At 37.9% G+C, this 15,968-nt stretch overlaps 1 long non-coding RNA gene across 1 annotated transcript in view; it reads right to left on the reverse strand.

The window, feature by feature from the left end:
• Positions 1-369: 369 nt before the first annotated feature.
• The window catches only part of LOC114678812 (uncharacterized), a 103,863-nt gene continuing 88,264 nt past the window's right edge, over positions 370-15,968 (reverse strand). The window contains exon 4 of the long non-coding RNA XR_003730355.2: positions 370-450. This is a non-coding gene — a long non-coding RNA (uncharacterized LOC114678812). The remainder of the gene's footprint in view (positions 451-15,968) is intronic.

Raw genomic sequence — 15,968 nt, forward strand, 5'->3', positions numbered from 1 at the left:
CACTATAACATTACATGGCAGAAAGGACAAGGGATCTCTTGGGACTTCTTTTTTAAGAATACTAATCTCATTCATGAGGGCTTCACCCTTATGACCTAATTACCTCCTAAAGTCCCATCTACTAATATTAATTAGTATTAGGATTTCACCATATGAATGTGGGAGGAGGGGTACAAGCATTCAGTCTACAGCAGTCATATGGCATCTCATCAGTATTGTATTGTATATCAGTATTGTATTGTATATAGTACCTGAAAGGCCTAGAATTCATTTCCTCACTTAAAGAGTTATTTTCCACTCAAAAAACCTCTTTGTAAACTGAGCAGGGGTGTGATTTCTGTCTCTCTTAAGAATTTTAAAAGTTAAGTGCATACCTCAATTATCTTGAAAAGAATTCCTCATTCCCCAGTTTGAGGTTGTTTTTGTTGTGTTGTTTTATTTTCAGCAATGCTGGTAAGAAAAGTCGTGACATTAGTAATGCTTCAATCTTGCTTTTGCTCCCCTTTCAACCCTCTTCTCTTAATCTTATCATGTACCCATGCTTCATAAGGTCCTTTATCCTAATTGTTTTATTGGTAATAGTAGTAGTTGTTGTTATCACTAGGAGTAAAAATAATTATAATACTACAGTGCATTAACTCAGACTCACAGAATCTTGTCATGCTAAGAGTTTAAATGAATTACTTCATTTAATTCTTACAGGAACCATAAAAAGGTGAGCAGCATCTTTATACCAATTTTGCAGATAAGACAATAGAGACTCAAAGAAGTTATGAAATGTATTCAAGATCATTCATCTAGCCAACTGTACAACAGAATTTAAATCCAGATTTCATAGCCTGTACTCTTACCTACTACTCTATGTTGGCTCTCTTACTGCCATTTATCTAGATTCCAACTATCATGTAACTGTGAACTAATCTAATGAAGCATTTAAAAATAAATATTTTAAAATTTAAAAAGTAATTTTATGTTTGTTGTCAAAAGTTCAGAAAACCTAGAAAAGCACAAAGAATAAAGTATTTATAGAATTACATCATACAGGGACTAATATTTTTGTATTCTCTACATCATACTCATAATAGATTAATATTGTTGTGATTAAACTGAACAACTTTTTTTGTAATCTGATTTTCTAAAGCATTAAAATTATCAAAGCATTTTCCCATATCATTAAGTTATATTTTCCAAGATCATTGTAGTCATATAGCATGCTATTATGTGGATGCATGAACAAATTTATTCAATCAGTTTTATACTGTTGAATATTTTGGTTAATTTTTTTTTTTTTTTTTTAGGTTAAAAATTTCCTTACTGATACTGCAGTTAAGAAGAAATCACTGGCCGGGCGCGGTGGCTCAAGCCTGTAATCCCAGCACTTTGGGAGGCCGAGGCGGGCGGATCACAAGGTCAGGAGATCGAGACCACAGTGAAACCCCGTCTCTACTAAAAATACAAAAAATTAGCCGGGCGTGGTGGCGGGCGCCTGTAGTCCCAGCTACTCAGGAGGCTGAGGCAGGAGAATGGCGGGAACCCGGGAGGCGGAGCTTGCAGTGAGCCGAGATCGCGCCACTGCACTCCAGCCTGGGCAACAGCGTGAGACTCCGTCTCAAAAAAAAAAAAAAAAAAAAAAAAAAAAAAAGAAGAAATCACTTAGGCAGATAGCAAGGGTATGGGAATCCCTGGTAAAGCTTTTCTTTTTAATGAAAAGCAGCCCCAAATCATTTTCTAACAAAGATCAGCCTGTAAAGGTGAGCTGCAGACGTAGAGGAGCAAGCTGGGAGCTTGCCTGAGTGAATGCCGGCAGGAACTAAGGACTAGGCCTGGCGCAGTGGCTCACGCCTGTAATCCCAGCACTTTGGGAGGCCGAGACGGGCGGATCACAAGGTCAGGAGATTGAAACCATCCTGGCTAACACGTTGAAACCCTGACTCTACCAAAAATACAAAAAATTAGCTGGGCGTGGTGGCGGGCGCCTGTAGTCCCAGCTACTCAGGAGGCTGAGGCAGGAGAATGGCGTGAACCGGGGAGGCGGAGCCTGCAGTGAGCCAGGATTGCGCCACTGCCCTCCAGCCTGGGCGACAGAGCAAGACTCTGTCTCAAAAACAAAGGAGCTAAGGACTAGACATTTTCAAGATGGTGGCTCCATCTTCCTGTCTTTGCCAGCCACATGTACTATAAGGGCAGACAAGATGGGCAGATCAACTAGAAAGTATATTTGCCTAATAAGATTAAGGTGGGACAACCAGCCTTCCCAGCAAGCTAAGTAAACTTCATACCTTACCTGATCGAACCGATCTGTGAGCGCTCTGTAAATCAGATACTGCCTCCTCAAAGTGGACTATAAAATTCAGTGTATTCACCACCAGCCGGTCCTTTCCCTTGGAGACCCCTCTCTCTATGGAGAGAGCTGTCTCTTTTTCTTCTCTTCCATTTATTATACCTCTGCTCCTAAACTCCTAGCGTGTGTCTGTGTCCTAAATTTTCCTGGCATGCAACAATTACCCAGACAACGTAGCCACTTCATTACTATCATTATTTATTAAAACTTTCATATATGTCTGATTATTTCTTCTGGATAAATACCTAGAAGAAGAATTTCCAGTTCAAAAGTAAAAAAAAAAAAAAAATTAAGCTTTTTATTCTTTTTTTGCCAAAATACACTTCTAAAGATTGTTCTAATCTAAATTTTAACCAGTAGTTTTTTAATGTGGCCTGGTTTTATACACTCTAGCTAATACTATTTTTATTATTTGGAATTGTTTTCTTTTCCTTTTAATACTTGTTCCCATTTATTTTATTATTTTATTTTATTTATTTTTTTGAGACAGGATCTCACTCTGTCACGCAGGCTGGAATGCAGTGGTGTGATCTCAGCTCACTGCAACCTCCACCACTGGCTCAAGGGATCCTCCCACCTCAGCCCCCCAAGTAGCCATGTATTTTAAAATCAAGAGGGGAAAGACTTTTGCTTCCTTCCATGAAGGAATAGTAATTGCATGGTCTTTGCACTTTTACCTCCATAACCCATAAACAACTAGAAAACTAAATGAAATATATAAAATGTCTGTTTTCCAGCGTTAGACAAGAGGCAGTGTAGGTCTATGATCCCTGAAAGCATGACTTGCAGCCTGGAAGCAATTTCCTAACCTCAGGGCAGGAAAGGGGGCCCATGCAGAGCTTGGCAGTTTCTCTGAATTGAGGAGAGACAGGAGCTCAGAAAGGCTGAGGCAGCTGGAAATTACAGGGCAGCATTCCAGAGAGGGAGGAGCCACACAAAGGAAGAATGCCAGAAACCTGCATAGGAGTCCCATTGAGTGGCTGAAGCCAAAACTGCACATGTGTAAGTGAACTCCACAAATCCAGGCAAAGAACAACTGCCAGGGTTTTCTATCTGAACAGTTCTCTGAGCTCATTCAGGGCAGAATGACATTCGACTTGTTATTCCTTGGAGTGTAAAGACTCCATTTGAATACCTAGGTATTCAATAAAGACTACAGAAAAGCCAAGCCTTAGTAGTAGGAATAAACTAGCTCTACAATAAGGCCACTCTAGACCTATCCTAACAAAGCTTAACAACAAGCCTCAAAAGGATAAAAGTGATATGCAAGTAACTGCCTGCCAAAGCAAACATCAATACTCTAAGACAACAAAATCCAAGCAGTCAATAATGTAACATTCCTAACATCTAACATTCAATAAAAAATTGTTAGATATGCCAAGAAGTATCAAGATGTGACCCTTAATCATGAGAAAAATAAGTGAGTGGAAATAAACACAAAAGTGGCTGAGAAGTACAATTAGCAGACAAGGACTTTAGAAGAACTACTATCAAAACTCAGCAATTTAAGAGAAAGCAAGGACATAAATAAAGAAGTTGAATATATGAAAAGGAGCCACACAATGTTCTAGAGTTCAAAAATAACATATCTGAAGTGAAAGAAGATTCACTTAATGAACTTAACAGCAGCTTAGACACTGTAAAAAAAAAAGATGAGTAAAATTGAAGATATAGCAATAGAAACTATCCTAAATCAAGCAAAGCGAGCAAAAAGGCTGGAAAAAAATGAATGAAACCTTAGTAAGATATCAGACAAGCAGTCTAATGTACATGTAATTGGAGTCTCAGATTGAGAGATAAGAGAGGAAGAAGTAGAAAAAAAATTTAAAGAAATAATAGTCGAATATATTCTAAAATTGATAAAAATAATAAGCCTACATGTTCAAAAAGCATGAAAAATGCAGGACAAACACAAAAAAATACCACACCAAGTCAAACAGCCAGCCTTCAAGATGGCTCCCAGTGACCCTCATCTGCTGGTATTCATGCCCTTGTATGGTTCCCTCCCATACAAAATAATGCTGACCTGTGTGACCAACTGGATATTGTGGAGATAATGACATGTGACTTCTGAGTGTAGATCACAAGAGGCACTACAGCTTCTGCCTTGCTTTCTTTTGAATCACTTGTTCTGGGAGAAGGCAGCTACAATGTCATGAAAACACTCAAGCAGCTCTATGAAGAAGTTCATATGTAAAGAAATTGAGGACTTCTATCCAAATCGCCATCAACTTGCCAGACACATGAGTGAGCCATCTTGGAAGCAGACCCTGCAGCCCCAGTCAAGCTTTCAGATGACTCCAGGCCCAGTCAACATCTTGACTGAACCTTCATGAGAGACCCACAACAAAACCAAGTAAGCTACACCTGAATATCAAACCCATAGAAATGGCAAGAGATAAGTGCTCATTGTTGTTTTAAGCCACTTGAATTTGGGGCATAATACTTTACACCGAAATAATTAGTTGTGCTTCTATTTGCTAGCAAAAAAAAAAAAAAGGAAAATAAAATCTTAAAACAAAAAACAAAAAACCCTTAACAATAGCAATGAAACAGCATCTACTGAAAATTACAGAACATTACTAAGAGAAATTAAAGTAGACCTAAATAAATGGAGCTATCTACCATGTTCACAGAGTACAGGACACAAGACTATTAAATATTACTTTTTTCCAAATTAATCTATATGTTCTTGACAAGCTAATTTTAAAATGTATATGGAAATGCAATGAACCTAAAATAGTAAAATAAATCTTGAAGTAAGAACAAAGCTGGAGGTCTTATATACCTTACATCAAGAATTATTACAAAACGACAGAGTTCAAGATAATGTAGTGTTAGCATAAAAGTAAACATGTAGAAAAATGGAATGGAATACAAAGTCCAGATATGGATCACACACATATGATCTATTGACTTTAGCAAGGGTACAAAGACATTTCAGTGGTAAAAGGAAAATTTTCTAACATATGGTGTTGAAATTACTGGATATATATGAGGGGAAAAATGAACATCAACTTTTATCACACACAGCATAAAACAGTCATAGAACTAAATGTAAAAGCTAAAACTGTAAAATTTCTAGACAAAATTTTCACAAAGAAAAACTTTTTGTTCACAAGAGAAAATCTTTGTGACCTTGAGATAGGCAAAGATTTCTTACATAGTACATCAAAATCACAAATTATAAATGAAAAAAATGATAAATTAGACATCATCAAAATTTCAAATTATTATTCTTCAAAAATCACTATTAAGGAAACAAAAAGGCAAATCATTAAACAGAAAAAATATTTGCATACATGTATAGCAAGGTGCCTAAATCTGGAAATTAAAAAGAAATAATAACTCAATAATAAAAAGGTAAACAAATTAAAAATGAGCAATGGATTTGAATAATAATTTCATAAAAGAAGGTATATGAATGGCCAGTAAGCACATGAAAAAGTGTTCAACTTTGAGTAATGAATTGTATACCTTAACTGGGTGAATTGGATGATATGTGAATGATATCTTGATAACACTTACATAAAAAATGAAACAATGAAGCTAGGAGTGGAGGAAGGAGTAAATTGCAAAGGTATGTGATACAGAAAAAGTGGCAGATAGGAGTCAGGGCTAACTTGCAGCTCCCACCTGGACAGACAAAGCAGTGTGTGGAGACTCACACTGTGAACTCTTGCTCCAAGAACTCCTACAGGAACATACAGGGAAAGCAGAGAGAATCCACAAACCCTTTGAAGGAGGTGGAATGCAACTGCAGGTTCTGTTAAGACAGCCAAGAAACTGTGAGTCCACTTTCTTTCTCAGCTGGGAGTCTCGTAACCTGGGACAAGTTCTCAGACTTGCTCACTGGTTGCCTGGAAATAAATTCAGTGCTGTTTGAGGGGGCATGGTGGGAGTGAGACTGGACTTTTGGGCTGCATGGGAGACGGATGAGGCCTGTGGCTGCTGGCTTTCCCCCACTTTCCTGGCAACTGGTGTGATGCAGCAGTGGCAGCCATAATCCCTCTGGGACCATAACTCCATTGGCCTGGAAACCACACTCCCATCCCCCACAGCAGCTGCAGCAAGCTCCACCCAAGAAGAGTCTGAGCTCAGACAACCCAACCCCACCTCAACATGATGATCTTTCTCCACCTACCCTGGTAGCTGGAGACAAAGGACATAATCTCTTGGGAGCTCTATAGCCCTGCCCACCACCTGATACTTGGGCAAGCTTGTATCCTCCCTATACTACTGCAGCTGATGCACTTTTGAAGGTGCTATCTTTTGGCTGGAGGCCAGCCAACACAAAATCAGTGCACTTAAAAATACAACCAAGGACCCTCACAGAGTCTACTTCACTTCCCTGCTACCTCCACCAGAGCAGGTGCTTGTATCCATGGCTGAAAGACCTGAAGATGGATAACATTACAGGACTCTGCAGATATTCCCCAGGACCAGCCTGGAGCCCAGTAGCTCTGCTGGGTGGCTAAATCCAGAAGAGAAATAACAATCACAGCAGTTTGGCTCTCAGGAAGCCTCATCCCTAGAAGAAGGGGGAAAGCACCAAATCAAGGAAGCACTTCATGGGACAAAAGAATCTGAACAGCAGCCCTTGAGTCCCAGATCTTTTCTCTGACATAGTCTACCCAAAACAGAAGGAACCAGAAAAACAATTCTGGTAATATGATGAAACAAGATTATTTAATACCCCCAAAAGATTATACCAGCTCACCAGCAAAGATAAAATCTCTGAATTGCCAGAAGAATTCAGAAGGTCGATTATTAAGCTAATCAAGGAGGCACCAGAGAAACATGAAGTTCAACTTAACAAAATAAAAACAATGATACAGGATATGAATGGAAAAATCTCCAGTGAAATAGATAACATAAACAAAAGACAATCACAAATTCTGGAAATGAAGGACACACTTAGAGAAATGCAAAATGCACTGGAAAGTCTCAGCAATAGAATTGAACAAGTAGAAGAAAAAATTTCAGAGCTCAGAAGCTCTTTAGTTTAATTAGATCCCATTGGTCAATTTTGGCTTTTGTTGCCGTTGCTTTTGGTGTTTTAGACATGAAGTCCTTGCCCATGCCTATGTCCTGAATGGTATTACCTAGGTTTTATTCTAGGGTTTTTGTGGTTTTAGGTCTAACATTTAAGTCTCTAATCCATCTTGAATTAATTTTCATATAAGGAGTAAGGAAAGGATCCAGTTTCAGCTTTCTACTTATGGCTAGCCAATTTTCCCAGCACCATTTATTAAATAGGGAATCCTTTCCCCATTTCTTGTTTTTGTCAGGTTTGTCAAAGATCAGATGGCTGTAGATGTGTGGTATTATTTCTGAGGGCTCTGTTCTGTTCCATTGGTCTATATCTCTGTTTTGGTACCAGTACCATGCTGTTTTGGTTACTGTAGCCTTGTAGTCAGGTAGCGTGATGCTGTACAGCAAAAGAAACTACCATCAGAGTGAACAGGAAACCTACAGAATGGGAGAAAATTTTTGCAATCTACTCATCTGACAAAGGGCTAACATCCAGAACCTATAAAGAACTCAATCAAATTTACAAGAAAAAAAACAAACAATCCCATCAAAAAGTGGGCAAAGGATATGAACAGACACTTCTCAAAAGAAGACACTTATACAGCCAACAGACGCATGAAAAAATGCTCATCATCACTGGCCATCAGAGAAATGCAAATCAAAACCACAATGAGATACCATCTCACACCAGTTAGAATGGCAATCATTAAAAAATCAGGAAACAACAGGTGCTGGAGAGGATGTGGAGAAATAGGAACACTTTTGCACTGTTGGTGGGACTGTAAACTAGTTCAACCATTGTGGAAAACAGTATGGCGATTCCTCAAGGATCTAGAGCTAGAAATACCATTTGACCCAGCCATCCCATTACTGGGTATATACCCAAAGGATTATAAATCATGCTGCTATAAAGACACATGCACACATATATTTACTGTGGCACTATTCACAATAGCAAAGACTTGGAACCAACCCAAATGTCCATCAGTGACAGACTGGATTAAGAAAATGTGGCACATATACACCATGGAATACTGTGCAGCCATAAAAAAGGATGAGTTCGTATCCTTTGTCGGGACATGTTGATGCAGCTGGAAACCATCATTCTCAGCAAACTATTGCAAGAACAGAAAACCAAATACCGCATGTTCTCACTCATAGGTGCTAATTGAACAATGAGATCACTTGGACACAGGAAGGGGATCATCACACACTGTGTTCTATTGTGGGGAGAGGGAGGGAGGGATAGCATTAGGAGATATACCTAATGTAAATGACGAGTTAATGGGTGCAGCACACCAACATGGCACATGTATACATATGTAACAAACCTGCATGTTGTGCACATGTACCCTAAAACGTAATTAAAAAAAAAAAAAAAAAAGAAAAGAAAAATCAGAGCTCAAAGACAAGGCTTTAAAATTAACCCAATCCAACAAAAACAAAGAAAAAAAATCTTTTTAAATGAACAAAGCCTCCAAGAAGTTTGAGATTGTGTTAAATGACCACACCTAATAATACTAAGCGTTCCCAAGGAAAAAGAGAACTCTACAAGTTTGGAAAACATATTTGAGGGAATAATCAAGGAAAACTTCCCTGGCCTTGTAGATCTAGACATCCAAATACAAGAAGCTCAAAGAACAACTGGGAAATTCATTGCAAAAAGATCATCAGGTTATCTAAAGTCAAGACAAAGAATCTTAAGAGCTGTGAGGCAAAAGCATCAGGTAACCTATAAAGGAAAACCTATCAGATTAATAGCAGATTTATCAGCAGAAATCCTACCAGCTAGAAGGGATTGCGATCCTATCTTCAATCTCCTTAAACAAAACAAGTAACAGCCAAGAATCTTGTATCCAGTGAAACTAAGCTTCATAAATGAAGGAAAGATACAGTCAAACAAATGCTGAGAATTCACCACTACCAAGCCAGCACTACAAGAACTGCTAAAAGAAGCTCTAAATGTTGAAATGAATCCTCAAAATACACCAAAGTAGAATCTCTTTAAAGCATAAATCTAATAGGACCTATAAAGCAATAATAAAATGAAAAAAATCCCACAAGGTATTCAGGCAACAAATAGTATGATTAATAGAATAGTGCCTCACATCTCAACACTAATATTGAATGTAAATGGACTAAATGTTCCACTTAAAAGATATGGAATGGCAGAATGGATAAGAATTTACCAACCAACTATCTCCTGTCTTTGAGAGACTCACCTAACACATAAGTATTCACATAAACTTAAGGTAAAGGGGTGGAAAAAGATATTCCATGCAAATGGACACCAGAAGCAAACAGGGGTAGCTACTCTTACATTAGACAAAACAAACTTTAAAGCAACAGCAGTTAAACAAGACAAAGAGGGACATTATATAATGATAAAAGGACAAGTTCAACAGGAAAATATCACAATCCTAAATATATATGCACCTAACACTAGAGCTCCCAAATTTATAAAACAATTACTACTAGACCTAAGAAATGGGATAGATGGCAACACAATAATAGTAGGAGACTTCAGTACTCCACTGACAGCACTAGACAGGACATCAGGATAGAAAGTCAACAAAGAAACAACGGACTTAAACTATACTCTAGATATTTACAGAACATTCTACCCAACAACTGCAGAATATACATTCTATTCATCAGCACATGAAACATTTTCCAAGATAGACCATATGATAGGCCACAAAACAAGTCTCAACAAATTTAAGAAAATTGAAATTATAGCACATACTCTCTCAGACCACAGTGGAATAAAACTGGAAATCAACTCCAAAAGGAAACCTCAAAACCATGCACATACATGGAAGTTAAATAACCTAGTCTTGAGTGGTTGCTGGATCAACAATGAAATCAAGATGGAAATTTAAAAATTCTTTGAACTGAATGATAATAGTAACACAACCTACTGAAACCTCTGGGATACAGCAAAGGCAGTGCTAAGAGGAAAGTTCATAGCATTAAATGCCTACATCAAAAAGTCTGAAAGAGTACAAACAGATAATCTTAGGTCACATCTCAAGGAACTAGAGAAATAAGAACAAACCAAACCCAAACCCAGCAGAAGAAAAGAAATAAAGATCAGAGCAGAACTAAATGAAATTGAAACTATATATATACACACATATGTATATGTATATACATATATACACGTATATATACACGTATGTATACATAGACTTCTATGTGTATATATACATATATTTATATATGTGTATATATAGTATGTGTGTATATATATATGTGTATATATACGTATATGTGTATATACATATATATGTGTATATATACGTGCGTATATGTATATGTAAATGGCCTAAATGTTCCACTTAAAAGATATGGAATAGCAGGATGGATAAGAATTTACCAACCGACTATCTCCTGTCTTCAAGAGACTCACCTAACACATAAGTATTTACCAACATATATATATACACATATATGTATATATACACATACTATATATACAGATATATACATATATACACATACTATATATACACACATATATATACATATATACATATGTATGAGATAAATGAAACAAAAAGCTGGTTCTTTGAAAAGGTAAATAAAATTGGTAGATTATTACTGAGATTAATTACGAAAAGAAGAAGATCCAAATAAGCTCAATTAGAAATGAAACAGGAGATATTACAACCAATACCACAGAAATACAAAAGATCATTCAAGGCTACTATGAACACCTTTATGCACATAAACTAGAAAACATAGAGGAGATGGATAAATTGCTGAAAATATACAACCCTCCTAGATTAAACCAGGTAGAAATAGAAGCTCTGAACGGGTCAATGATAAGCAGTGAGACTGAAAATTGGTAATTAAAAAGTTACCAACAAAAAGGGTCCAGAACCAGACAGATTCACAGCTGAATTGTATCAGACATCCAAAGAATAATTGGTACCAATCCTAAGATGGAGAAAAAGGAAATCCTCCCTAAATCATTCTGTGAAGCTAGTATCACCCTAATACCAAAACTAGGAAAGGAAATAACAAAAAGAGAAAACTACAGACCAATTTCCCTGATGAACACAACGCAAAAATCCTCAACAAAATACTAGCTAATGGAATCCAACAGCATATCAAAAAGTATCCACTATGATCAAGTGGATTTCACACCAGGATGTAGGGATGGTTTAACATACCCAAATCAATAAATGTAATACACCACATAAACAGAATTAAAAACAAAAATCACATGATCATCTCAATCAATGCCAAAAAAGCATTTGACAAAATCCAACAATGCTTTATGACTAAAACCCTCAGCAAAATCATCATAGAAGGGACATATCTTAAGGTAATAAAAGTCATCTGTGACAAACCCACATCCAACGTTATACTGAACAGGGAAAATTGAAAGCATTCCCCCTGAGAACTGGAACAAGACAAGGATGCCCACTTTCACCACTTCTATTCAACATAATACTGAAATTCCTAGCCAGAGCAATCCAACAAGAGAAAGAAACAAAGGGCATCCAAATTAGTAAAGAGGAGGTCAAACTGTCAAACTGTCACTGTTTGCTGATGACATGATTGTATACCTAGAAAACTCTAAAGACTCATCCAAAAAACCCTGAGGACTGGTAAATGAATTCAGCAAAGTTTCAGAATACAAAATTAATGTACACAAATTAGTAACTCTGCTATACACCAACAGCAGCCAAGCTGAGGATCAAATCAAGAACTCAACTCCTTTTACAATAGCTGCAAAAAAATAAAATACTTAGGAATATACCTAACCAAGGAGGTGAAAGACCTTACAAAGAAAACTTCAAAACACCACTGAAAGAAATTGTAGACGACACAAACAAATGGAAACACCCCCTATGCTCATGAATGAGCAGAATCAATATTGTGAAAATGACCATACTGCCAAAAGCAATCTACAAGATCAATGCAATTCCTCTCAAAATACCACCATCATTCTTCACAGAACTAGAAAAAAAAATCCTAAAATTCATATGGGAACTAAAAAGGAACCTGCATAGCCAAAGCAAGACTAAACAAAAAGAACAAATCTGGAGGCATCACATTACCTGACTTCATACTATAAGGCCATAGTCACCAAAACAGTGTGGTACTAGTATAAAAATAAGCACATAGACCAATGGAACTGAATAGAGAAAATAGAAATAAAGCCAAATACTTACTGATATAAATAAAACTGATCTTCGACAAAGCAAACAAAAACATAAAGTGGAGAAAGGACTCCCTATTCAACAAATGGTGCTGGGATATTATCAAGTCACATGTGGAAGAATGAAACTGGATCCTCCTATCTCACCTTGTACAAAAACCAACTCAAGACGGATCAAAGACTTAAATCTAAGGTCTGAAACCGTAAAAATTCTAGAAGATAACATCAGAAAATCCCTTCTAGACATTGGCTTAGGCACAGATTTCATGACCAAGAACCCAAAAGCAAATGCAACAAAAACAAAGATAAATAGATGGAACTTAATTAAACTAAAAAGCTTCTGCACAGTAAAAGAAATAATCAGCAGAGTAAACAGACAACCCATAGAGTGGGAGAAAATCTTCGGAATCTATGCTTCCGACAAAGGAAAAATATCCAGAATCTACAAGGAATTCAAACAAATCAACAAGAAAAAACAAGCAATCCCATCAAAAGGTGGGCTAAAGAAATGAATAGACAATTCTCAAAAGAAGATATACTAATGGCCAACAAACATATGAAAAAAATGCTCAACATCACTAATGATCAGGGAAATCAAATCAAAACCACAATGTGATATGACTTTACTCCCACAAGAATGGCCATAATCAAAAAGTCAAAAAACAATAGATGTTGGCATGAATGTGGTGAAAAAGGAACACTTTTACACTGCTGGTGGGAATGTAAACCAGTACAATCACTATCAAAAACAGTGTTGAAATTCCTTAAAGAACTAAAAGTAGATCAACCATTTGCTTTTGTTGTTTGTGTTTTGAGACAGAGTCTCACTCTGTCGCCCAGGCTGGAGTGCTGTGGTGCAATCTCAGTTCACTGCAACCTCCATCTCCCAGATTCAAGTGATTCTCGTGCCTCAGCCCCCCAAGTAGCTGGGATTACAGGTGTGTGCTACCACACCTGGCTAATTTTTGTATCTTTAGTAGAGATGGAGTTTCACCATGTTGGCCAGGCTGGTCCCAAACTCCTGACCTCAGGTGATCAGCCTGCCTTGACCTCCCAAAGTACTGGGATTACAGGCGTGAGCCACCATGCTCGGCTAGATCTACCATTTGATCCAGCAATACCACTCCTGGGTATCTACCCAAAGGAAGAGAAGTCATTATAAGAAAAAGATGCTTGCACACGCGTGTTTGTAGCAGCACATTTCGCAATTGCAAAAATATGGAACCAGCCCAAATGCCCATCAATTAATGACTGGATAAAGATAATGTGGCGGGGGTGTGTGTGTGTGTGACATATATATATTTGAAATACTACTCAGCCACAAAAAGAAATAAATTAATGGTATTTGTGGCAGCCTGGATGGAATTGGAGACCATTATTCTAGGTGAAGTAACTCAGGAACAGAAAATCAAACATTGTATGTTCCCACTTGTAAGTGCCAGCTAAGCTACAAGGACACAAAGGCATAAGAATGATACAATGGGCCGGGCGCGGTGGCTCAAGCCTGTAATCCCAGCACTTTGGGAGGCCGAGGCGGGCGGATCACAAGGTCAGGAGATCGAGACCACAGTGAAACCCCGTCTCTACTAAAAATACAAAAAATTAGCCGGGCGCGGTGGCGGGCGCCTGTAGTCCCAGCTACTCAGGAGGCTGAGGCAGGAGAATGGCGGGAACCCGGGAGGCGGAGCTTGCAGTGAGCCGAGATCGCGCCACTGCACTCCAGCCTGGGCAACAGCGTGAGACTCCGTCTCAAAAAAAAAAAAAAAAAAGAATGATACAATGGACTTTGGGGACTCGGGAAAGTGTGGGAGGCATGTGAGGGATAAAAGACTGCACACTGAGTACAGTGTACACTGCTCAGGTGATGGGCACACCAAAATCTCAGAAATCACCACTGAAGAACTTATTCATGTACAAATAATAATAATTAAATAAATAAATATTAGGGCTTGGTGATGGGGTCAATGTAAGAGATGCAATCACAAAAAATTAATTAAATCATACAATTTTTAAAAAGGTATGTGAGGTGATGAAATGATGAAAATGTTCAGTATCTTGATTGTAGCAGTAGTTTCATGGGTGTATGCAACTCTAAAAATTAATCAAATTGTACACTTTAACTGAATTCAGCTTATTGTATATAAGTAATCAGGTTGCTTTTATTTTTTATTTGTTTTTATTTTTATTTTTTTTTGAGACGGAGTCTCGCTCTGTCGCCCAGGCTGGAGTGCAGTGGCCGGATCTCAGCTCACTGCAAGCTCCGCCTCCCGGGTTTACGCCATTCTCCTGCCTCAGCCTCCCGAATAGCTGGGACTACAGGCGCCCGCCACCTCGCCCAGCTAGTTTTTTGTATTTTTTAGTAGAGACGGGGTTTGTGTTAGCGAGGATGGTCTCGATCTCCTGACCTCGTGATCCACCCGTCTTGGCCTCCCAAAGTGCTGGGATTACAGGCTTGAGCCACCGCGCCAGGCCATCAGGTTGCTTTTATAAGATGTGTAAACTGAAAAGTCTCCAGCATTTATTTCCCATCCCCAGATGCAATTAACATTGTTATACACTTGTATATTCTGTAGACATTTTATGCATGTGGTAAATTTTTTTTTCTTTTTCTTTTTCTTTTTTTTGGGACGGAGGTTCACTCTTGTTGCCCAGGCTGGAGTGCAATGGCACAATCTTGGCTCACTGCAACCTCCACCTCCCAGGTTCAGCGATTCTCCTGCCTCAGCCTCCCAAGAAGATAGGATTACAGGCATGCACCACCATACCTGGCTAATTTTTCTGTATTTTTAGTAGAGACGGGGTTTCTCCATATTAGTGAGGCTGGTCTCGAACTTCCGAACTCAGGTGATCCACCCACCTCGGCCTCCCAAAGTGGTGGGGTTACAGGCATGAGCCACCACACCCAGCCCTTGGAAATGCATTCTTATATACATTGTTTTCCCTTTCTTAAAACAAATGGTACCATACTATGCACACTTTTATACATCTTGTGTTTTTCCACTAAATATATTTTGAAGATAATTCTCTATCAGAATATAAGGAACTCCATTATCCTTTTTTACATCTGCTTAGAATTAGGTGGCATGGATGTAGTATGCTTAATCAGTATTTTATTAATTTATGTTATTTTCACTCTTGATATTACATTCAGTGTCAAAGTGAATACACTTGTATATATGTAATTTCATACATTTATCTATCCAGAGAGTAAATATGCATCCAAAAGAAGACTAGAACAAAAAATATAGACCTTTCTAATTTCGATAAATGTAGCAAATTTCCCTTCATGTGTATTGTATAAATTTATACTATCACCAGCAGTTATCAAGTTTTTTAATCTTTGACAATATCATAGGTGAAAAACAGCATCTCGTTACTTGAATTTATGTTTCTCTAATTGTGAATAGGATTGAGTAACTG

Source organism: Macaca mulatta, chromosome 6 (genome assembly GCF_049350105.2).
Source record: "Macaca mulatta isolate MMU2019108-1 chromosome 6, T2T-MMU8v2.0, whole genome shotgun sequence".
Taxonomy (NCBI): domain Eukaryota; kingdom Metazoa; phylum Chordata; class Mammalia; order Primates; family Cercopithecidae; genus Macaca; species Macaca mulatta.